Raw genomic sequence first — 24,876 nt, forward strand, 5'->3', positions numbered from 1 at the left:
AAGGGGGAAGATGTCAACATAAAATTTGCCAAAATCTTTAAAGCTGCCATAACCCAAACTCAGTCACTGTGGCCTGTTATTGAAATTCAAGTTTCCATTGCTGAGCTGCCCTCAATATGGCCGGGGTCACTGCTGATAGCCACAAACAAACTATGTGGCAGCTTAGTCACAGCAGCTGCTGGATATTCTCTTATTAGTAACAACCTTAAGCCTTTCCAAACACTACAGCACCCAAATTAGGAGTGGGAAGAATGATTCAAATTCAGATTCATTTATTTACCACAATGGGTGGCAGGGTGGAGATACGTCTCTACCAAAGGAGGTGTAAGCTCTACTTCCCTCTATTACTCTGCAGCTCACCCTTGGGCGAGGTGTGGCACCTGCTTCGCCTCCCAATCAGAAGATCTGGTTAATCGACCACTGACACCAGGTGGACAATCGCTGAAGAGTATTGATAACGGCTGGGATCACCTGTCTTGTAAAAACACTGCCCAGAAGAAGGCAGTGGCAAACAGCTTCTGTGGAAAAATTTGCTAAGAACAATCATAGTCATGGAAAGACCACAATCGCCCGTGTCATATGACACGGCACATAATGAATGAATGTAGTTTGAAACATACAGTGAAATACATTGTTTGTGTTAATAACCAACACACCTAAGGATATGCTGAGGGCAGCCGACAAGTCTTACCACACTTTCCAGTGCCAACGTGGCATTGCTCAACAGAATAACACAGAACACAACAACAGATCAACACAATGCCAACACAACAACAGAACACAACAAGCAACAAAACAACAACAGCAAAAAAAAAGCCCCTTTCTCCTTCCCACACACCCATACAGATAGTCCTCCCATCCTGGGGCAGGCCTCTAGCAGACTCATGGACAATGGGCCTCTGACCTCCCCAGTGGAGTTCAGACACTTGGACCTCAGTGTGTGGCCAATGGGTTTCAACATCTGGAATTCTGCTTCAATCTTTGGTATTGGCCCCAGGATTATCTGATGATGTGACCCTGAACTCCAGGCTTCGAACTCCGGACTCACCGACTCATGTACCTGGGAAACCCTTCAACAACTCATGGAGCACACCTCGATCTGCTGCCCACTGATGTCCTAATCCCTATCCATCCCTTTCCTCAACAGTCCCCGATTCTCAACCACTGGAGCTGTTGATGCCTAGAACAACCCCTCTCTCCCCTCTGTAATCATTTGACCGATCAGATTCTGATAACCCCACAGTAGCGTAGGGGTATCTCATAACTTTACAGTGCCAGCTTTCACTGATTGTGTTCAATTCCCATCTCTGTCTGTATGTTGTTCCCCTGAGCATGTAGGTTTCCTCTGGGTGTTCCAGTTTCCTCCCACTTTCCAAAATATACGGGTTAGAGTCAGTGAGTTGTGGGACTGAAAGCATGGTGTCCCTAGCACAATCCTCGTTGATTTGGTTTGATACAGCTGACGCATTTCACTGCATGTTTTGATGATCCAATGTACATGTGCCAAGCAGAACATAGAACAGTACAGCACAGAAACAGGCCATTCGGCCCACAATGCTGTGCCAAACCAGCTGAAAAAAGGACATCAAAAACACCCAAACACTAATCCCACAGCAATGGAATCACATTCATGCAATAGAATAATCCAAAACTCGCACCATCAATCTATAATCGAGCTTGATTTCTGCCGAGTGAACACTGGAGTGGGGGGGGGGGGGGTTAGATGGTGGTGGAGGGGGCAGCAATGACTCCAGCCTGGGCGCTACGCCACACTGCCCCCTAGAGGAGCACAATGGCTCCAAAGTCTCTGTCAGGTGACATTGCAGCTTGAGGCCTAGTTCTCACATAAGCAAGATAACAAGCACATATAGAATATCGGTAAAATACAACCATGCAAAATATATCTGTATATAGTACATTAAAAACCTTAATGTATTTGTCTTTACCACCATTACAAGGCAGTGCACTCCAGGCATCGACGACACTCTGAGTAAAAAGCTTACCCCTCACATCCCCTTTGTACCTACCTCCTTTCCTCTTTACAAAGGTTGGAGCAATTATCTAAAACCATAATAAGGGACAATTTAGAGCATATCACTGTGTCAACTAATGATAAAGACAGAAATTTAAACCTTGCCTGGTGACAGATGCAGAAGGCTGATTTATACAATTCAACCAAAGTTAGGGAAGGTCATGCTTGAAATAAAATAATGTTTTCATGTTTCTAACCTAATTTGCAGAATTAGCTTTTATTTTATTCAGTAATCTCACACGGTCATTCATCTAGAAGGCAAACAATGTTTACCTTTATGTAGTGGTTTAATGTGGAAAACCCTTCAAAGCACTTCACCCGCGTAGTTTTAGAAGCATTTGTGCCTTTTTGTGAAGGCAAGTCATGCACGTATGTTTTGATCTATGATTCCAAAAGGAATTAATTTTTCTTGGTTGTACCGACTCATTCCTTCCCTTTGCCCCATTAGCCATTGATTCTTTACAAATTATCTTTCACTTCCCTTTCACTTGCTGCTATGACTCATTGCTCATTGTATATAGTCAGCAATTTCATATTCTAATAATACAATTACAGAAAATAAATAATATTCTCTCTTGAAAATCAGAATTTAAAAAAATGCAGATACTGGAAATCTGAAGGAAAAGTTGGGAAAACTCAGCAGGTCAACCTGCATCTATGAAAAGAGAAAAAGAGTTAACATCCAGGCCATGCTCTCTTCTCACTGCTGCTGTTGGGAAGGAGGTACAGGAACCTTATGTCCCACACCACCAGGTTTAGGAACTGTTATAACCCGACATCCATCAGGCTCCCGAACCAGTGTGGATAACTTCACTCACCTCAAAACTGAACTGATTCCACAACCTATGGACTTACTTTCTACAACTCCACAACTCATGTTCTCAGTATTAATTTCAAAGTTCAAAGTACATCAATTATCAAAGTATGTATACTATATACAACCTTGAGATTCATCTCCTTACAGGCAGCCGCAAAACAAAGAAACCCAACAGAACCCTTTCAAGAAAAACTATTGAACACCCAATGTGCAGAAAAAAAACCCAAATCGTGCAAACAAATAAAGTAAGCAAATAAAGTTCTGCAAGTCAGAGGTGGCGAATTTGTGGAATTCTTTGTCACAGATGGTTGTGAAGGCCTAGTCAGTGAGTATATTTAACTTGGAGGTTGGTAAATTCTTAATTAGTAAAGGTGCCAAAGGCTTAGGAGAGAAGGCAGGAGAATAGGGTTAAGAGGGATAATAAATCAGCTACGTTGCAATGGCAGAGTGGACTTGATGAGCTGAATGTCCCTAATTTTGCTCCTACGTCTTATGGTTTTATTCAAGGATTTACTCTTTTTCATAATTTTGCATTCCACCTCACCCCGCCCCCCCCCCCCCCCCCCCCCCACGCCCCCCCCCCCCCCCCCCCCCCCCCCCCCCCCCCACACCTTCAGATGTCTGCTTTGTAAAGAGACACTGAGTCGAAAAATCGTCAACGCTAATCATTGATGAAGTGCCTCAGCCCGAAATGTCGACTGATTACTCCGCTGCCTGACTTGCTGGGTGGCTCCAGAAGTTTGAGTGTGGCTCAAGACTTGCAGCATCTGCAGAACCTCAAAGGTTCAAAGGCTCATTTGTTATCAAAGTAAACAACTCTGAAATTCTTCTTCTCCGGGCAGCCATGAAACCAGGAAAGGAAAGAAAGGCATCATGATCATTGACCCCGAAATTCCCCCTCCCCACAAAAAAAACAAACAAAAACAGAGCAGGTACATCATCCCCTAAATCCCTCCTCTGGCACAAAAAAATGAACAAAATGAAACAGGCACATCAACCTTCCCCCCCAACCCCGCAAATCCTCCCGCCCACACAAAAAAATACAAGAAAGATCAGGTGAATAGCACAGAATACAAGAGCACTACTAGAATGAAAAAAAGACTATAGTGTGAGTCCACATCCAAACTGCAGAAGACCTGTCATTAAACATTAATTGTGTGTGAAGGCTTTGGCTAATGAATGCACTCTTTTCTGGTTGTTCCATGTCATTGAAATTTCTTTTCCCTTGGAAAATTGAAGTTCATTTTAATACCTGTCGCTTATTCAGCTGAGATAAGAGAACTCAGTTCAAATCATCTCTGAATGCTATGGACCATTTAGCTCAGAATAATACCACTGTGCATATCTCCAGTCCACTCGTGTGATGTGTCACAAATGTGTGCTTCATCTCAGCTCCTTTTAGAAAATATTAGGTATCATTTCCCTTTGAAATTTTAGCCAAGCCATTCAACTGTGATTTTCAAAGTTGAGGCAGCTTCCGTTTTCCTCACTGTACTGACTAAGAGTGGATACATACAATTCCTGCTAAAGGCTCTTGAACTCCTCTTAATCGGCATGGTTTTCTCAAAATTCATAGTGGTTTGCTGATGCAATACTTTCAGAATCAATGCCATGCCCAACTCCTGTATACAGTTTTCACATACCTCCACCAAGATGATCAGATAACTGGGGAGAAGAGATGGTATTTACCTGAAAGGGCATTTGGCTTTTTTATTCTCTCCAAGATATTAGATGCTACTAGTATTGAGGCTTGATTACTTTTGGGAGGATATTGGCATTGGTAATTTATTGTCAGATGCCACATGGTGTCACAGGAAACAGTGAAAAGCTTCCCTTGCGTATTATTTACGTAGTGGTTCCTGCTCTCAGAACTCACCGAGCCGCCTAGCATTTTTGATATCTCCAGGAGTGGCCTGGAAGACATGTTCCTTCGGGGATGTGGTGGGGGGGGGGGGGAACAACCTGATATCGAAGTGTCGCGGTTGACAATGGTTTTTATAATGGGCTCGAGAGCATATGTTTTTTTTGGGGGGGTCTTTGGGTGCTTTGCCATTGCTTGCATGGCGGGTGGTGGGGGCTGACTCTTTTGCGGAGGCAGGTGGGGGAGGGAGAGTGTTGATGCTTTGCTGCTGCTTGTGCATGGGCAAGGGGGGGCTTTGGGGTCCGAATGTTTTCCTGTCATTCATCCTTTGGGGTTTTTCTTCCTTTTCGTGGATGGCTGCGGAGAGTAAGAATTTCAGGTTTTATACTGCATGCGTTCTCTGATATTAAATGGATCCATTGAACCATTGATGATGAATGCCGCTGATCAGTGACAGCACTCCCTGTAGATGTATGTGCTCAACGGTGGGATGGGCTTTTCCTGTGATGGACAGGGCTGTGTGCACAACTTCAAATCATTACACACTGCATTAAGCTAGTACGTTTGAACAATAACAATGCAGAACCTGGTGTGCATGTCATCGAAGAATGCAGTGCTGGTAAATGATGAAGTGCAAGATTATAAGGATGTGGATATTGACAGACAGACAGACAGACAGACATACTTTATTGATCCCGAGGGAAATTGGGTTTTGTTACAGCCGCACCAACCAAGAATAGTGTAGAAATACAGCAATATAAAACCATAAATAATTAAATAATAATAAGTTAATCATGCCAAGTGGAAATAAGTTCAGGACCAGCCTATTGGCTCAGGGTGTCTGACACTCCGAAGGAGGAGTTGTAAAGTTTGATGGCCACAGGCAGGAATGACTTTCTATGACGCTTAGTGTTGCATCTCGGTGGAATGAGTCTCTGGCTGAATGTACTCCTGTGCCTAACCATTACATTATGGAGTGGATGGGAGTCATTGTCCAAGATGGCATGCAACTTGGACAACATCCTCTTTTCAGACACCACCGTCAGAGAGTCCAGTTCCACCCCCACAACATCACTGGTCTTACGAATGAGTTTGTTGATTCTGTTGGTGTCTGCTACCCTCAGCCTGCTGCCCCAGCACACAACAGCAAACATGATAGCACTGGCCACCACAGCCTCGTAGAACATCCTCAGCATCGTCCGGCAGATGTTAAAGGACCCCCGTCTCCTCAGGAAATAGAGACGGCTCTGACCCTCCTTGTAGACAGCCTCAGTGTTCTCTCCAGGGTCTTCATGATGTGGGAGGTCAATGCCACCGGTCTGTAGTCATTGGAGCCACTGGGGCGCGCGCGGTGTCTTCGGCACAGGGACGAGGCAGGACATCTTCCACAGCACAGGAACCCTCTGGAGACTCAGGCTCAGGTTGAAGACATGGTGAAGTACTCCACATAGCTGGGAGGCACAGGCTTTGAGCACCCTGGGGCTGACACCATCCAGGCCTGCAGCCTTGCTTGGGTGGAGACGTTTCAGCTGTCTTCTCACCTGTTCAGCTGTGAAACCCACTGTGGTGGTTTTAGGTGAGGGAGGGGTATAGTCAGGAGAGCAGGGTGGGGGGCTGTGAGGAGGGGTAGGAGGGGAGAGTGGAGTATGTGTTGCTTGGGGGCCAACAACAGATGAATCATGAGGGGGATGGGCAGGGGCCACAGTGTCAAATCTATTGAAGAACAGGTTAAGGCATTGAGGCATTCCTTAAAGAAAATAATCCAAATGTTTTATTTAGAGATTCTATATGCAAAAAAATGTAAAGAATTTTACGAGGGGTGATTGATAAGTTTGTGGCATAAGGTAGAAGGAGTCAATTTTAGAAAACCTAGCACATTCATTTTTCAACATAGTCCCCTCCTACATTTACACACTTAGTCCAGCGGTTGTGGAGCATACGGATCCCTTCTTTGTAGAAGTGGTCCACAGCACTTCGTTCATGGCCGAGGGTAGAAGGAGATGAGTTATACAGATCTCGTTACATGCATGCGCAGTTCAACTCTTTGAGTGAAAATACAGAATGTTTGATGTTAATAACTCATCTCCTTCTACCTTAGGCCATGAACCTATCAATCACCCCTGCTGTGGACCATTTCTGGAGGTCCAAGACGCTGACTTCTACAAAGAAGGGATCCGTATGCTCCACAACCGCTGGGCTAAGTGTGTAAATGTAGGAAAAATAAATGTGCTAGGTTTTCTAAAATTGACTCCTTCTACCTTAGACGATGAACTTATCAATCACCCCTCGTAAGTACTGTTGAATTATAGTGATGTGTGTATGTCTTTCTTACCTTTAGATCCAATGATGCAACCCATATCTGTCAGGTTTGCAAGGGACTCTCTTGCACTTAAGGTGTTCCTAAATCCTGCTGATTATATCTTAATTTGCACAAGTCCAGTTCAACTATTACCCTTGTGGCATATTTCAAATTTATTCTTGGCCTTCTTTACCCATAATCCAGTTTTCTCCTCCAGCCCTATTAGAGTCCACAATGTCTGCCCTCTCCTTCACCATTTTCACCACCAGAGGGTCTACCTTCAGCTGCGAAGATCCTAAATTTTGGGGTTTTGTCCCTAATCTTTTCCAATTCTTTCCTTTTTTAGTACATTTCTGTAGAGATTATCAATGAAAATTTTGGAATGGAGTGGAAAGTGCAGCCATTACCAAATGCCATCATTAGCGCCCAGCTGTGTGACAAAGTTCCAGCCATAGATTTTTGTCCAAGCTTTAATCATCTGCACTTGTATCCCTTTATGTCATAGGAATAGTCATAGTCGTAGAGCACTACAACACAGAAAGGTGCCTTCTGGCCCATCTAGTCCTTGCCAACTATTATTCTGCCCAGACCCATCAACCTGTACCTGGACCATAGTCCTCCCATCCATTTACGTATCCAAATTTCTGTTAAATGCTGGAATCGAACCAACATCCACCACTTTCACTGGCAGCTCGTTCCACACTCTCAGCACTGTTTGAGAGAAGAAGTTCTTCTTCATGTTCCCCTTAAACATTTCACCTTTCACCCTTCAACCATGACCTTTCATTCTAGTCTCTGTGAACTGCCATTTCTTTAAGGCCTGCTGTAAATTGCCTTTGAACCGTATTTTTTGCTGCAGTGACAGAGCTCTAGAATTTGTTGCTGTTGTATTGTCTTGTTTATAATTTATTTCAATTTATTTCTGTAGAAATATGATAGTCGATAAATGATATTTTACAATGCAGACTGAGAGAAACTGGTTGTTAATGAAGTGTGTGGATCTAACAATTCAAAAAGTATCTCAGGTTTGCAGCACACGTTAGTACTGCTGTCTACCTCAGCACAGTCATATAGTAGTTAGCATAATACCATTACCGAACCAGCAACCTGAGTTCAACTACCGCTACTGTCTGGAAGGACTTTGTACGTTCTCCCCGTGACCAGGTGGGTTCCCTCTGAGTGCTCTGGTTTTTATCGTCACTTGAAAGAAATGACTGAATCTTCTTCCACACGATTCCTGCTAATCCGGGCTAAGAGTTCTCTCAGCCCCGTTCAGCGGAATTGAGAACAGTTGTAATGGGAGTCGTTTGCCCTTGTGGTAAATAAAACAGGCAATTGTATTCTTGCTGCCCATTGTTCCCCTGCATGATCTTGCTCAGTGACAACTTTTTTATATAAAAATAAACGTTATTCACAATAAAAGTCGCTTTCCAAGAATAAACTGTCCAGCGCCTTTCATTCTCACATTCATAATCAATGCAATACATGTTGTTCTGTTACATTTTTTAAAACCAATAGTATTAAACAGGGGTGTGAACAGGCAGCTATCTTTCAACTCCTCACCAATCACTTGCCGGCTCTTGTTCTGCCCCTTCCCTTCACTATGTTTGTACTATCTCCTCTCTACCTGTCAATCCAGATGAAATGCTTCAAAACATAATGCAAACTGTCCATCTCCCTCCATAGCCCTGAAGGGGGGTCTTGGCCTGCAGCATTGTCGATGCTACCTGACCTGCTGAGTTTCTTCAGCATTTTGCGTGTGTTGGTTTGGATTTCCAGCATCTGCAGACTTCCTCCTTGCCTTTATGATGCATTGTCCCTCCACAGACCTGTTGAGTTCCTTCAGCACCTTTGGTGTTTCTCCTGATTCCAGCATCTGCAGTCTCTCATATCTCCAGCCAACCTCCTGCTGTTCCTTCTAGCTGAGACCCTTCTTCAGGATTGCCACTTTCCGACGGTGTATGGGTTAGTAAGTCGGGAGAATCACTGTTGGCCTCAGCAGCATGGGTTCACTGGCGGGCTGCCCCGAGCACATCCTCGGACTGTGATTTATTTCTACTGGCTGTTTTGTGCCACTGAATTTGTATTTCACTGCCACAGCGGCCCAGTCTAACTGAGACCAATTTATCCTGCAGAGTCTAGAGGCCATCTTGACCTGTATGACTCAGCAATTGAGGGAGCTGATGGTTTTTTATGATGCCTCGCTTCTTCAAGTGATCGACAGTGCTACTCAAGAATACTTTTGTACCATGAAGCGCGGGCTAGCTTAGGAGCCGAAGACAAAACGGTTCAAGCTAATGGTCTGTTAGAACAGACAAAGAAGTTCCTTCAGCAGGCAAACCATTAACAGTCTCAGAAACTACAAGAACATTGTGTCTTCATGAAACAAAATGTATCTTAGCAACTCCAGCACAAAGAAGCACTAGTGAAGCATGGTATCCACTCACTAATCACTTCTATCATTGAGATTATATTAAAAAAAAACCTTGAACGTTTACTCTGGGCCAGAGAAAAATATCAGTTCTCTGCAAACTAGTCTCTTTTGAGTATTTTACGCCTTGAATAGTCACAATTCTTTTCCTTATTCATCACCTGCAGAATGCCCCATTCATTAACTGGGTGAGTGTGTTCAGTAACTGAATACTACAGGACACAGTCCTCCAGTGATCCTCAAGGTGGACATTGCAACACAATGGGGATGAAATTCCTTCTGTAAAGAAAGGTGCTGAAAGCATTTGGCAGGACTAGAAAGTGGGAAATACCTTGCCACAGGGCAGCAGTTTCTGAGTGAAATTAATGACAGAAGTAAGCCCATCTCTGAAGTAAAGTAAGATGCAGAACAGCAATTAAGAGAAATATGAATGATTCTGCAGATGCTGGAAATCCAGAGCAACACACAAAATGCTGGAGGATCTCACTAGAGCAGGCAGCATCTATAGAAAGGAATACAGTCAATATTTCCCGCTGTGTACTGATGAAAGGGACCAGGTAATGTTAAACACAAGAAAGTCTGCAGATGCTGGAAATCCAGAGTAACGCTCGCAAAATGCTGGAGGATCTCACTAGAGCAGGCAGCATCTATAGAAAGGAATACAGTCAATATTTCCCGCTGTGTACTGATGAAAGGGACCAGGTAATGTTAAACACAAGAAAGTCTGCAGATGCTGGAAATCCAGAGTAACGCTCGCAAAATGCTGGAGGATCTCACTAGAGCAGGCAGCATCTATAGAAAGGAATAAATAGTCAACATCATGGGCTGAGACCCTTCTTCAGGGCTGGTAAATAAAGCGGGTCATAAATCATCAGAATAAATCTGATTCTGATTCTGTGTGCCAAGCACAGCTCCAGCACAAATACAAATTTGCAGAAGACTTCACTGTTGTTGGCTGTATCACAGGTGATGGTAAGTCAGCATGCATGAGCGAGGTAGGACTCGTCATTGAGTGGTTCACCAGGACTGGAAAGGAAGGGGAAAGAAGCCGGAAAAGGAAGATGGGGCGAGGGGAGGGAGTACAAGTTAAAAGGTAATAGGTGAAGCCAGTAAGGGGAAGGTAGGTGGGTGAAGAGGTGCTGGGTGGAAAAGATAAAAGGCAGAAGATAAAGAAATCTGATAGGAGAGGAGAGTGGCTTGTTGGAGAAGGGAAGGAGGAGGGACACCAGAGGAAGTTGATAGGTAGGTAAGCAAAAGAGAGGGGGTGTGTGAAGAGCCAGAATGGGGAATGGAAAAAGAGAGAAGAGCGGGGGGAGGGAGAAATTACTGGAAGTTAGAGAAATTGATGTATGTCTGACTAATAATGTTGTTTGCCTCAGCATAAGGTTTTTTTTATATAAAGATACTGTAGCAAACAGAAATTATAGCATTCACATTCTTGGTTTTTTTTTCCAGAATAGATGAAAGGCATGCTTGTGACACAAATGGGAATAACTCACAGATAGAAAATAAATAGTTCAAGCCCATTCCTCCTCTGGGCAAACTGCTCCATTTGGATGAACAGATGTACCAGGTGCACACAGACTTTTAAGCGTAGAACCTGGGCATACACAGAGTTTAATTTAGTGTTGCTGTGGGCTGTGTTTACATCTTCTGCTGGGCAATTGCCACTGAAAGTGCACTGAGACAGCCAATTAGACGGAAAGTAAGTTGCCTTTTTTGACATTTGGTTTTCCAATTTTCTTTTCCACAACCATTGTGAGAGGGCTTTTTTCAAATAATGCAAAGAAAGTGCTCTAATTATTGATCAATGCAAAACACATGAATATGCCTGACTAAGTGGAGAACCAGACACACAAAAACCAGTGCTCATCACCAATAATGGAAGTGGGCTGTAACATAAACTCTGAATTTACCACCCTGCTGCACCAATAGCCAGTCTCACCTGCTGGCTGTATGAGTCATTCACAGATGCATAAACCTCGGTTACTAATGAACATTGGGAATTGTTCATCTACTCTTGGATTTGAAGATTCAAGATTGCTTATTGCCATTCTTCAGTACACGAGTGTAAAAGAGAAAGAAATTATTGTTACTCTGGTTCCGCCGCAGCATTAAAAAAACAGTAAGACAAAGAACACAATAAAAACACATTCCAAAATTAACACAAATCCAGGGACAAAATATTGCAGTCAGATTTTCATTTCTCAAACAGATCACTGAAGATTCAAGATTATTTAATGTCATTGCAAGTACTCAAGTGTAAACGAGAACAAAATAATTGTTACTCTGAATCCAATGCAGCATATAAAAATCACACTAACATAAAGAACACAATAATTTAAAAAACACAATAAATATAAATACGTAAGACTAGCTTACGTACATAAATGGGTCAAGATGGCGCCAGCTAGCAATGTTTTCTTGGGTGACATCTTCCAGATAGCTAATCATTTCAGCTTTTCTACGTCTTCTACTTATTCTTTTTATCTTAATTTTGTTTTTGAAACTGTTGGAGCCAGTGACTTGCAGTCTATAGTTCGACTGAGTGAGCTAGCACTCTGCTGTCCCCGAGAAATCTCCAGAAAAGAAATGTGAGCACAAGCTACCACGCGGTGCAGCTCAGAGACGAGACGAGGACCCACGATTGACTACACCTCTTGCCAAATAATGCGTCAAGGAAGATTGGAACATCAGGGCAAATGCGGAGGAGAGCGAGTGGCTCTCGGGGGGGGGGGGGGACCTTGGGTCCCAATGCTCTCAGGGATGTTATCAGAATTCTGAGATTTATGGATTGGTCTGAAGTTCAAATTGGCCTCTTTCAGTTCTACGTTTTTATTGTGTTTTTGCCCATTCTTTCTTGTTGCCGACTGGCAGGCTGAGGTTTGGGTGATCTGATAGTTTTTGTGTGAGGGAGGGATTGGGCTGGGGTTAAGGTTTATGAGGTTTTCTTTTCATGTGGGGGGGGGAATTGATGTCTTTCTTTCAACTACTTCTATGGTACTTCTGTATTTTGTGGCTATCTGGAGAAGACAAGTCTCAGAGTTATATTCTGCACTCAAACTTTGATAACAAAATGAACCTTCGAACCTCAGACTGATTGTATGTCCATAAAGTGATGCTAGGCTCTGGAGTGTCTGTACATGAGGTGACTGACAGGAAATGTCAGTGGTGGTGGGGTGGATCAGCTTTACTGCTTGGAGAAAGTAACTATTTTTGAGTCTGGTGGTCATGACGTAGGTGCTATACAGCCTCTTCCCTGATGGGAATGGCACAAACAGTCCACAAGCAGGGTGGGTGGGATTCTTTATGATGTCTCTGGCCCTTCTCTGTCACCTTTCTATATAGATGTCCTTGATGGCGGGTAGGCTGGTGTACATCCACTTTTGGATTTAAAGGGTTAACTTACGAAGAACAGTTGAATAAACTTGGTTTGTTTTCTCTTTTGATTTAGATTGTTGAGAGATAATGTAATAGAGTTGTTTAAAATAACAAAGGGGTTTGATAGCAGGAAACTCTATCCTCTGTAGGGGGATCCAGAACAGTGACCACAAACATAAAGATGAGTAGAGGTCAGGAATTTTGCTGCAAACCCCAGGATACCGGGTCAATGAAACTTTTGTTATTAATATCAACATTTATTTTTAGGCAAAGCTATCAAATGATTCAAATAAAAACAACTGTTGTAAACATTTAGAATTGAAAGCAAAGTTAATATTTCTGGTAAAAAAAACTCTCATCAGGATCTTGAAGCATAAATTCCATTTCTCCTTCCACAAATGTTGTCTGACCTATTGAGTATTGTCAGTATTTTCTTTGTTTAGGGACGCAAAATACCGCAGGTTCTGGAGATGTGGGGCAACACACAAGGAGATTTCAGGCAGATGGGGCTTATCCGCCGAGGTTGGCAACTCACCTAAGAGAAGGAAAACTGATCTCAGACCTCTGCTGCCTTGCGACTATACCCACTCATGGGGGAGGCTTGGGAGGAAACACCGAGGGAAAAAAAATCTGGAGCTGGAGTCCCTAAGGCAGACCCACTTTGAATTCAACATTGTCTGGCAACTCCTGCAATGCTACTGGTGCCAAAGTATATCAGTCTCTGCTGTTCCTTTGGGTCCATCAGCTGCATGGAGACAGGGAGGCTGCTACATAAGCATGAGCTCACTTTCCATACTGTACTGCCTTGGCTTCCATTTCTAGACAGCTAGGATGCAATATCCATAGATGACCAGCCCAACAGAGGCCACAACTCAACACAAAAAGCTCAGGGAACTTAATGGGCCAGGCAGCATCTATGGAGGTAAATGGACAATCAAAGTTTTGAGTCAAGATCCTTCATTAGGACTTGATGAAGGGTCTTGACGCAAAATGTTGGCTATTCATTTCCCTCCATTGATTCAACCTGACCCGTTGAGTTCCTCTAGCTTTTTTTTGGTAATTTCTTTCTTTTAATTATCAGATTTCTATCATCTGCATTTTTTTATTCTGATTTTCATCATCTGCAATCAGGAGATTATTCATCAAAGAATATTAAAAGGAATTGACACAAATCAGCACAAACTTGCTGCAGATGATTGCAAGCTCAGCCAGCTCCATCATGGACACTAGGACTCTTCAAAAGTGATGCCTCAGGAAGGCGGCATCTATCATTAAAGACCCTTCCCATCCAGGACATGAATTCTTCTCGAGATACCATCATGGAGGAAGTACCAGAGCCTGAAGACACTGAATGGTATAGGAACAACTTCTTTCCCCACCAACTGCTGTCTGTAAGGAGTTTGTATGTTCTCTCTGTGGCGTGTGGGTTTCCTCCAGGTGCTCCAGGTACCGGTTGTTAGGTTAATTGGTAATTGTAAATTGTATTGTGATTAGGCTAGGGAAAATTGCGGGGAGGGGGTTGCTGGGTGGTGGGGCTCGAAGGGCTGGAAGGGCCAATTCTGCGCTGTATGTCAATAAATAAATAAAAAATTCTGAATGGTCTGTGAATCCATTAACATTACCTTACTATTTTGTTCAGTTTTGGACTAATTATCTATTTTACTTTTTGTTTATTTAAAAATATTTCTTTTTGTAACTTATAGTATTTTTTATTATGCATTGCGCTATACTGCAGTCGCTAAACAACAAATTTCGCAACATGTATCAGAGATAACAAACCTGATAGTGATTCTGAAAAACCTGATTCTGAGATGAATTGAACTAATGTGAGGCACTGAAGGCTCTGATAGACTTATAGGATTTCTACTCATAATGAGTTGGGTCCAAGCCTTCCTGAGAATATCACTAACATTAAAATATGTTTGTCCCTATGAAAGTTTTCACTCTCATGTCTCGAACATACTGTATGATTGCAAGAAAGGTGATTGTCTAACCTTGCGTTGTATGAAGGTATATTTACAAAGTAGTGGATATGGTCCAGTCCATTGGGGGGTAAAGCCCATACCACCATTGAGCACGTCTACACAGAGTGCTGTCACAGGAAAGCAGCATCCATCAACAAGGGCCTCCACTATTCAAGCTCTCTACTCACCGCTGTCATCAGGGTGAAGGCACAGGAGACTCAAGGTCCACACCACTAGGTTCAGGTACAGTTATTACCCCTCAAACATCAGGCTCTTGAGGGAATAACTTCACTCAACTTCATCTGCCCAGTCACTGAATAGTTCACACAACCTATGGACTCACTTTCAAGGACTCTTCATCTCATGTTCTCAATATTTATTGCTTGTTTATTTATTAATTTTTTTTGCTTTTGATTTGCACTGTTTGTTGTCTTTTGCACACTGGTTGTTCATCCGTCCATTTGGGTGCAGTCTTTCATTGATTCTATTATGTTTCTTGGATTTACCAAGTATGTCTACAAGAAAACGAATCTCAGGGTTGTATATGGTGACATACATTGTTCTTTGATAATCCATTTACTGCTCAATCCTTGTTCCAATCTGTATCATTGTAGTTACACAACAGTAGCAACCCCTCCACAATGTTTAGTCAATTGCTGCCTGAAATATTTTTTGCTCTAGTTTCCTCCAATATCGGAATGCTGCCTGGGCCAATAGCCCATTATGTGTGTTGAAGTTCAGGAAGGATTTAGCATGATTTCTACATCCAATTTGGACATATGCAAGGAGCATGTTCAGTCAATTAGATGCACGCAAGGGGCACATCCAGTCAACTGAACATTTACAAGGGACATGTCCTGCTTGATAAAAAGTTTGCCCTCACCACGTCGGTGTATAGATCTGGCAAGGTGGGCAGTTGTTCATCATCAACATACAGTGTTACTAATCATTACGAATATGACTGCTTGTCTAGTTGCTGGTATACAATGAGCAGAGCTGATCACTGAGCTGGAACTTGTCCAGCATCCTGGGTTTTCACCAACTTCCACAAATCTTCCTATGGGTTTGATTTACAGGCATCACTATAACATATCCATCCCCTGTCCTTTTCAAGCTGAACACAGCCTTTTGCATGTACATACAGTACGTCCCATCCAAATCCTTTCTGTCATTGACCATCCAGGTGAAACAGCATCTCCTCCACTTTCTTGTTTATCTAACCAAAAGCCAAGTCTCAAGTGGAATGATCTCTCTTTGCTGGCATGCACCATTACTTCTGAAGTCTTCCAAGGACATATCAGCCTTCTCCTATTTATGCACCCGCCCGCAACAAAAATTTCACAAAAATTGGCATCTGTTCCAATAAATATATTAATAATACTTTCCTTTATTTTCCCATCACTCATCATTGGCGAGGCCTAATTTGGAGAATTGTGTGCAGTTTTGATCACCTACCTACAAGTAACGATGTAAACAAGGTTGAAAGGGTACAGAAACATTCTACAAGGATGTTGTCAGGTCTAGAGGACCTGAGTTATACAGGAGGACTGAATAGGTTAGGAATTTATTTCTTGGAATGTAGAAGATTGAGGGGAGATTTGATAGAGGTATACAAAGTTATGATGGGTATAGATAGGGTAAATGCAAGCAGGCTTTTTCCACTGAGGTTGGGAGGGACTATAACTAGAGGTCATGGGTTAAAGGTTAAAGGTGAAAAGTTTAAGGTGACCATGAGGGGAGACTTCTTCACTCAGAGGACTGTGAGAGTGTGGAATGAGCTGCTATTGGAGTATAAAGTTGCATTGTTTGCTGTGTAACCAAAGCTATGTAGTCAGCTTTGTATTTGCTATTTGCTATGTATGTATCCAATTTAGTAGGAGAATGAAATCTCTGTATTGTCTCTGTACTATCGAACACATCAGTGACTTAAGAATGTAGCCAAATAAGAAGATAATGGTGTGTTAATGAGAGGTGTAACCAAAACTATTTAGTCAGCTTTGTGTTTGCTATTTGCTATGTATGTATCCAATTTAGTAGGAGAATGAAATCCCTGTATTGTCTCTGTACACATCAGTAACTTAAGAATATAGCCAAATAAGAAGATAATGGTGTGTTAATGAGAGGTGTAACCAAAACTATTTAGTCAGCTTTGTGTTTGCTATTTGCTATGTATGTATCCAATTTAGTAGGAGAATGAAATCCCTGTATTGTCTCTGTACACATCAGTAACTTAAGAATGTAGCCAAATAAGAAGATAATGGTGTGTTAATGAGAGGCTAGCTAAGAGATAACTGTGGCCAGGGATGAGGTAACACGTGGCCTAAAAAGTAGATTAGAACATGATTAAGTTGATGGGTAGAAACAATAGTGGGAAGTCGGGAGCTGATGTACATGTGATACGCAACTGTAGACCGATTGGACATGCTAATGCAACTAAACCAGGAGATTGCTATAAAAAATGCTATGTACAAGGATCGGTGGGCAATCAGCGACTAGCTCACTGACTGTCTCAGCTTTGATTTGCAAATTAAAGTTTAACACTTCTTGAAGAATCTTCTGCGTCTCCTGGTCGTTTGTGGGGCACAAGAAACCACAACAAAAATTGGCGTAGTCGGCAGGAACGGAAAGAGACCTGCGGAAAGGAAACAGCAGATTGGGGATCCTTCCCAGTCCTCTAGGCAGTTTAAGTTGTTCAGCATGGACTAGAGGGGCCTGTTTCTGTGCTATACTTTTCTATGACTATGACCTTCTGAGTTTTTCACTGTATCTAAGTTGCCAGACATTTTTTTTTCCTGGGATCTGGTGGTAGACAAAGAAAAAATTTCTTTCAAACAAAGAGAGAGATGACCAAAGGCAACATTGTCCGTTTCTATCACAAGCTATGCTTCCAGACTATTGATCCCATTCTCCTCCTGGTATCTTTAAAAGCCAGCCTTTGGAAACACGGTGTCATATTTGAGCTCAGGATGAGTTTTGGTCTTCATGTCCCACCCATCTCAGCATCAGAATCAGGTTTAATATCATCAGCATATGTCATGAAATTTGTTGTTATGCGATAGCAGTACATACTAATAAAAACTACAGTATAGTGTAAAAGTCTTATGTAGGAGGGTGCCTAAGACTTTTGCACAGTACTGCAGTAATTTCATGTATTGCACTGTACTGCTGCTGCAAAAAAACCCCACATTTCATGACATGTGTGAGTAATGATAAACCTGATTCTGATATGGGTCTCTATTGTGGACTGAGAGTGGGAAGGGGGCAGGGAGAGGGGGATCACGGTTGGGAAAAGGGGAAGGAGCAGGAAGCACCAGAGAGACATCCTGTAATTTTGCTCCATGTTGACAAATACAGTACTGTGCACGTACTTGGATAATAAACTAACATTGACTTTACTTTGTCTTTGAACATTGTAACGAAGCTCGGCACAGTGTAGCAGTCTGCAGGGGCGCTGACTCAGAGCTCCAGTGAGTCGGGTTTAATCCTGACCTTAGATGCTGTCAGTGTGGGGTTTCCCTTGGGTGCTTTGGTGCACCTCCCTACCACACCTCAAAACATGCTGGTCAGTTGGTTATTTGTAAATCACGTCCCCCACCACCACCCAATGTGCATGGATGTTAGGAAAAAGGTCAGAGTTGAAGAAAAAAAGAATTGGTTATAGGGAAAAGGCATGGGAATGGCATGTATGATTTTACTCTGAGAGCCGACATAGATTTAATGGGCCTAATGGTGTGAAAAATTTAAAATATGAGAAAGTCCCCACACTATTATCCAGACTATCTATTCAGTCACCCTGAATGGATGCCAGTTACTTTGTGCTTTTACATTAGGGATCATATTTAGCCTTAGTTCACTAGGCACAGGTAATTCAGTAATGATTTTCTTTCTGCCTGGAGACTTCAGAAAGATTGGAAATCTTGACATTGCCGGTCTATTGATGTTACATCGCACGGCTTCAAATGCGTTGTGGCTTAACGCTACTGACGATTCCTAATTCAAAGCCACCTCATTCCAGTTAGCTGATAATTCATCTGTGTCCATCAGAATTCCATTTTTGTTCTTTTATAATGAAGTTTCATTATAATATTAACTTGGATCTATCATTAATAATGCTTGTGCATTATTATAATAAGCTGCAGAGAGTTGTTAAATGAGTCAGTTCCATCATGGCCGTTGTATCCAGGACACGGTGTCTCAAAAAGGCAACGGCCATCATTAAGGACCCCACCACCCAGGACATGCCCTCTTTTTACTGTTACCATCAGGAAGGAGATACAGAAGCCTGAAGGCACACACTCAACGATTCAGGAACAGCTTCTTCCCCTTTGTCTTATGATTTCTGAATGGACATTGAACCCATGAACACTACCTCTCTACTTTTTATTTCCATTTTCTCGCACTGCTTATTTAATTGAACTGTTTGATTTAAATATGTATACATACTGTAATTCACTGTTTTTTTCCTATTATTATTATGTATTGCATTGTACTGCTGCAAAGTGAACAAATTTCACAACATATGCCGATGATTTCAAACCTGATTCTGGTGTGGTTTTGAAGGTGGGTGCGTGAAGCAGGTAAGAAAGACCAGTAATATTAGCCCATTAGTAAGTAGCCGCTACGTCAATGGATATTTTCCCTGCACTCTTTGGATATTAATTCACAACATGAACCATTGTCGCCAAACCCTCATTCAACCTGCTGCCTTGAAACCTTGCCATGAATGTAAGAAACTGCAGAGAGTAGTGGACTTAGCCCAATACATCAAAGCCACATCCCACACCACCATCAAAAGTACCTGTCTGAAGTGCTGCCTCACGAAGGCAAAATCTATCATGAAGCTTATTTACATACTGCCCATTACACCACTGGCGTTTAGGGCAGCAGTGAAGGCAGGAACATCTCTGGAGGTGTTCATCATGTCAGTAGCTTCCTCACAGCTTTCACTACTGTCAGCCACTCAAGTCCCAGGTGGAGACTCAGGAGCACCTTTGCACTGAACTGCAGAAGGATTTTTCATCGCTGTTTCCACAACAGTTTTGTTTTACCAGTCAGGGTTGTTAGCTCTCAGCTGAACCCCTGAACCTGGAGGTCCGGTCTCTCAGTCTGGCCTCTAACCTTTGACCTGTTTGGCATGGGTAACCCTACCAAGAGCCAAAGCATAAAGCCTAGACTCCAGCCAACATAGCTCTCTGGGCCATTGAGGCAAGCAAGTTTCCAAACCCAATGACAAGGTTCTGGTCCTCGAGGAGGATCTATCATAAAAGATCTCCACTATCTGGGCCATGCCATCTGGCAAGAGATGAAGAAGCCTGAAGTCCCACAGAACCGGGCTCAAGATCAGCTACTTCTCCTCAACCATTCAGTTCTTGACTCAACCAGAACAACCCCAATCACTATAGCAACACTAATACCACTTTGCATCTCAGCAAATTTTGTCTTTTTAGTTCTAATTGTCCACTGTATTGTATAATTTATAATTTATGTTCTATTTTGGGTTTCTTTGAACATGTTGTGTCTCTGCTTTGACCTTGTCTTTGACTAACAGAGGTCACCATCAAGCTTCCTGCTTCTGTACGCCACGGTCGTGTAGCAGTTAGCATGACACTATTACAGCTCGGGGTGTTCCGGATTTTGGAGTTCAATGCCGTTGCCGTTCTGTAAGGAGTCTCTGTATATTCTCCCCATGGAATGCATGGGTTTTCACCAGGTTCTCTGGTTTCCTCCCACAGTCCAAAGATGTACTAATTGATCATTGTAAATAGTCCCAGAATTAGGTTAGGGTTAATCGGGTTTGTCAGGGGTTGCTGAGGCAGCATGGCTTGAAGGGCCAGAGGGCCTATTCTACACAGTATTGCAAAATTCAAATAAATAAATAATGCTAACTAAAAACACAAAATGCTGGCAGAGCTCAGCAGGCCAGACAGCATCTATGGGAGGAGGTAGTGACAATGTTTCGGGCCGAAACCTTTCATCAGGAGTGAAGTAACATGGGATGGTCGAGGGGGGATAAGAAGTGGGAAGAGGGATGATGTAGAGAGCTGGGAAGTGATAGGCTGGAGGGAAATGGGCTAGGGGGAAGGTGGAGAATTATGGGAAATAAAAGAGAAAGAAAGTTAGGGCTGGGGGGAGATTATAGTGAGGGGGGATAAAGAGAGAGAAAGAGAACCAGACTAAAATTATAGATAGGGATGGGGTAAGGGGGGGGGGGCAGGAGTATCAACTGAGGTCTGTGAGTTGAAAAATAAATAATGCTGTGTGCTTGTGATATTAATTCAGGTTAAGTTTATCTTGGCATCTTTGCCTACATGTACTTGTTCACATGACTGTAAACTCATCTTTAACACTGAAGTACTTGCTTGGTCAACAGTTCAGTTTCTAAATCCATCTGCTCGTAACGCTGTTGACATTTAGGCAGCAGTGAAGGTCCTCCATCTCTGGCCATCTTCACGGCTTCCTTCATCATGTTGGTAGCTTGGTTGTCACTATGTCAGTCACACAAGTCCTGGGTGAGGACTCAGGAAAACCATTGCACTCGGACGTAGAAGGATCCTTCACTGCTGCTTCCATGGCAGTTTTACTCTACCAGTGAGGGTTGTTAGCCCTGAGCTGAACCCCTGAACCTGGAGGACCGGTGGACCACTCTTAGTCTGACCTCTACCCTTTGACCTGTTTGGCCTGGGTGACCCTACCAAGAGACAAAGTACAAAGCCCTGACTCCAGCCAACTCTCTGTATCTCTGCGGCATGTATGCCTCCAGACTGTACAACAAGGTTGTGGTCCTCTTGGAGGTTCTAAGTTCACAATGGAGTATAAAACAGATGAATGCCATCAATGGGATTGGTTTGGGGTTTAACAAAGAGGTTCCTTTCTGGTCGTGTCTTATTCTATGTTTGTATGGAATACAATAGAATTCATTATAATCAGCCTCAATGCTTCTACATTTGCACAAGGTTTGATGAAGAGGACTGTTGACCAAAGTTGAGTAAACCTTCATATGCCCAATTTTGCGTGACGTTGGTGTAATAGAAAGCTTAGCTTGCAGGTGCAACACAGCCACAGAGCATTGGTTAAGCAGGGTTCACAAGAAAAAGCGCAAGTTACGCACCATTTTTTACAAAAAAGAACACAATTAGAATAAAAATAAGTAAAGTCCATTTTATGACAAATTGATCAAAGTTCATGCCTTTCAAAGTGTGGGTGTATGTTGTCATCACTAAGGTTCCGTTCACACCACTGGCTGTAAGGAGTTGAATGTTCTCCCCATGATCACCTGGGTGTCCTCTGGGTGTTCTGGTTTCCTTCCCTGTTCCAAAGACATGCAGGTTAGTGTTAGTGAGTTTTGAGAAATGTTATGAGGCTTGGAAATACTTGTGGACTGTCCCCCCCCAGCACAATCCTCACTGATTTGCTTTGACTTGATGCAAAATTCCAATTTCAGTGTCAGTTTTAAAGGTTCAAAGGTTCATTTTATTATCAAAGTATGTACACAGAATACAACTCTGAGATTTGTCTTCTCCAGATAGCCATGACATATAGAAAAACAGTGGAGTCATTGAAAGAAAAGACATCAACAACCCCCCCCAGAGAAAAAAGAAAAAAATCCCAAACACCCTAACCCTTCCCTCACACAAAAACTAGCAGATCGCCTACCTGGACACTACAGCGAAAACATCAAACCCCTAACCCCCAAGCCCCCCCCCACGCAAAAAAGCAGCAACAATAACATCAAACACCCAACGTCTCCCTCGTCCAAAAGGGTAACATATTGTCCACCTGCCAATCGAAAACAAGAAAGAAAACAAAGAAAAACTGAATGTCTCAGAATTTCAATGTACGTGTGACAAATAAAGTTAATCTTTAAGAAATATATTTATCTTTCAGCGATTCTCATTTATGGGGAGGGGAAAAGACTTGACTCCTCTGCATTGCTGTCCATGACTTGCTAGCTCTCATTACCTGATGAAGGCTAATACCATCAATATCACAGCCAGACTGCACTTGGGGTATTGTGAGCAGTTTAGGGTTCCTTATCTAAGAAAGGATATACTGGGATTGGTCAGAGTCCAGAGAATGACTACGAGAATGATCCAGAGAATGAAATGGTTAAAGTATGAAGAGCGTTTGATGGCTCTGGGACGGTATTTGCTGGAGCTTAGAAGAATGAGGTGGGATCTCGCTGAAACCTATTGAACATTGAAAGGCCCAGATAAAGTGGATGTGGAGAAGATGTTTCCAATCATTGGAGAGTCCAGGACCTGAGTGCAGAGCCTCAGAATACAAGGACATCCCTTTAGATCAGAGATAAGGAGGGATTTCTTTAGCCAGAGGGTGGTGAATCTGTGGAATTCATTGCCACAGACAGCTGTGAAGGCCAAGTCATTGGGTATATTTAAAGCAGAGTTTGATAGCTTCTTGATTAGTAAGGGCATCAAAGGTTATGGGGATAAGGCAGGAGAATGGGGCTGAGAGTGAGAATAAATCAGCCATGATGGCATGTTGGAGCAGACTCAATGGGCCAAATGGCCTAATTCTGCTCATATTCCTATGGTCTTATAGTTACCATTACATACATTACTCTTTTACAAAGAAATGAGAATAATAAACAGATGAAAGGGACATACAATAAAGATATAATATTCATTTGTACTAATCATTTAATTACTTCACTTTATTACCTAAACTTTAATATATTTTGCTCATATTGGAAAAGTAAAGAATATATCCTTGCACATTGTTCAGTATTGTTATACCTCTGGGTGGAGTATGTCTTTCAAAGCCCCAACTGGCTTTCAGATAAATACCATTTCATCTCAAGGAGCTTAGTTAATATGACCAAGCGGAATCGTTAAACAGCCATGTTCTGAGGATTTTCCAAATGACGATGTTCTAATGACACCCATGGAACCGAGCTGATGATGAAATTCCCAATGCTGTAAGCTCTTCATCTCACTTCAGAACTCTTGTACATTCTGGTGATTGCATTTAGATCCCAGTTGCCTCAGCATCTTCATAAATGCTCGGTTTGGGCCAGCACTCTTCATTATCTCCTCCAGCTGTCAAACTTGTGCACATAATTCCAGCTGTGTATTAAACAGAATTCCAAGGAGTTTATTTTTATTTAGAGATCTAACATAGTAACAGGCCCTTCTGGCCGAATGAGATTGTACCACCCAAATATACCCAAATGCCCAATTTATGCCCACTAACCTGTACGCCTTTGGAATGTGGGAGCAGCTGGTGGAAGCTACATGGTCGTGGGGAGAACATACAAACTCCTGCAGACAGCAGCAGGAAATGAATTGGGGTCATGAACACTGCAAAGTGATACACTAGGCACTAAGTATGAAGGATATCTTATTTTCTAAAGTGGAACAAGGATAAAGGTGAGACATGATTCCTGAAGCCAACCATCAGCTCCTTAGTTCTACCAATGTTGAGCAAGATGTTCTCGTTGTGGCACCACTCAATCACGAGTCCTATCTCGCTCATGTATGCTGACTTAGCATCACCTATGACTCATCCAACAACAGTGAAGTCTTCTGCAATTTTGTATATGGTGCTGGAGCTGTGCTTAGCACACAGATTCAGAATCAGATTTATTTACCAGTCCTGAAGGAGGGTCGCAGCCCAAAACATTGACTGCTTATTCCTTCTATAGATGCTCCCTGGCCTGCTGAGTTCCTCCAGCATTTTGCATGTGTTGCCTTGGACTTCCAGCATCTGCAGACTTTCTCGTGTTTGTTCATCAGATTTATTATTGTTGGGTAATGTAATCGGTGGAAATGTACATAATTCACAACCACCGACATTGAGTTGAGTACACTTTAAGAGGCTGGTCTGATATGATGATGTAATTATGTAAAAGACTTTAGCTCACTTTTGTGGTCAGGTTTTGGAGTTCAATAACTCTGTTGTTAGAGTTTTCTTACATTTAAAGGGCCTCAACGTCATTTTATTTGCAAAAACCTACATTAATACTCACTATATGACAGGAAATTTGAAAAGTCATATGTGTATATGATGCACACCCTCAGTAATGAACTGAAAAGCCAACATAATTCTGAAATCTCTGAGCACGACTTAAACCC

The 24,876-nt window shown here is 42.5% G+C and overlaps 1 long non-coding RNA gene across 2 annotated transcripts in view; it reads right to left on the minus strand.

Moving 5' to 3' along the window:
* Positions 1 to 21,051: 21,051 nt before the first annotated feature.
* LOC140740347 (uncharacterized) overlaps positions 21,052 to 24,876 on the minus strand; it is a 36,142-nt gene continuing 32,317 nt past the window's right edge. For both annotated transcript variants that reach the window (XR_012101822.1, XR_012101821.1), the window contains exons 2-3: positions 23,539 to 23,868; positions 21,052 to 22,091 (exon numbers count right to left, since the gene is read on the minus strand). This is a non-coding gene — a long non-coding RNA (uncharacterized lncRNA). The remainder of the gene's footprint in view (positions 22,092 to 23,538; positions 23,869 to 24,876) is intronic.

This window comes from Hemitrygon akajei, chromosome 16, assembly GCF_048418815.1.
Source record: "Hemitrygon akajei chromosome 16, sHemAka1.3, whole genome shotgun sequence".
NCBI lineage: Eukaryota > Metazoa > Chordata > Chondrichthyes > Myliobatiformes > Dasyatidae > Hemitrygon > Hemitrygon akajei.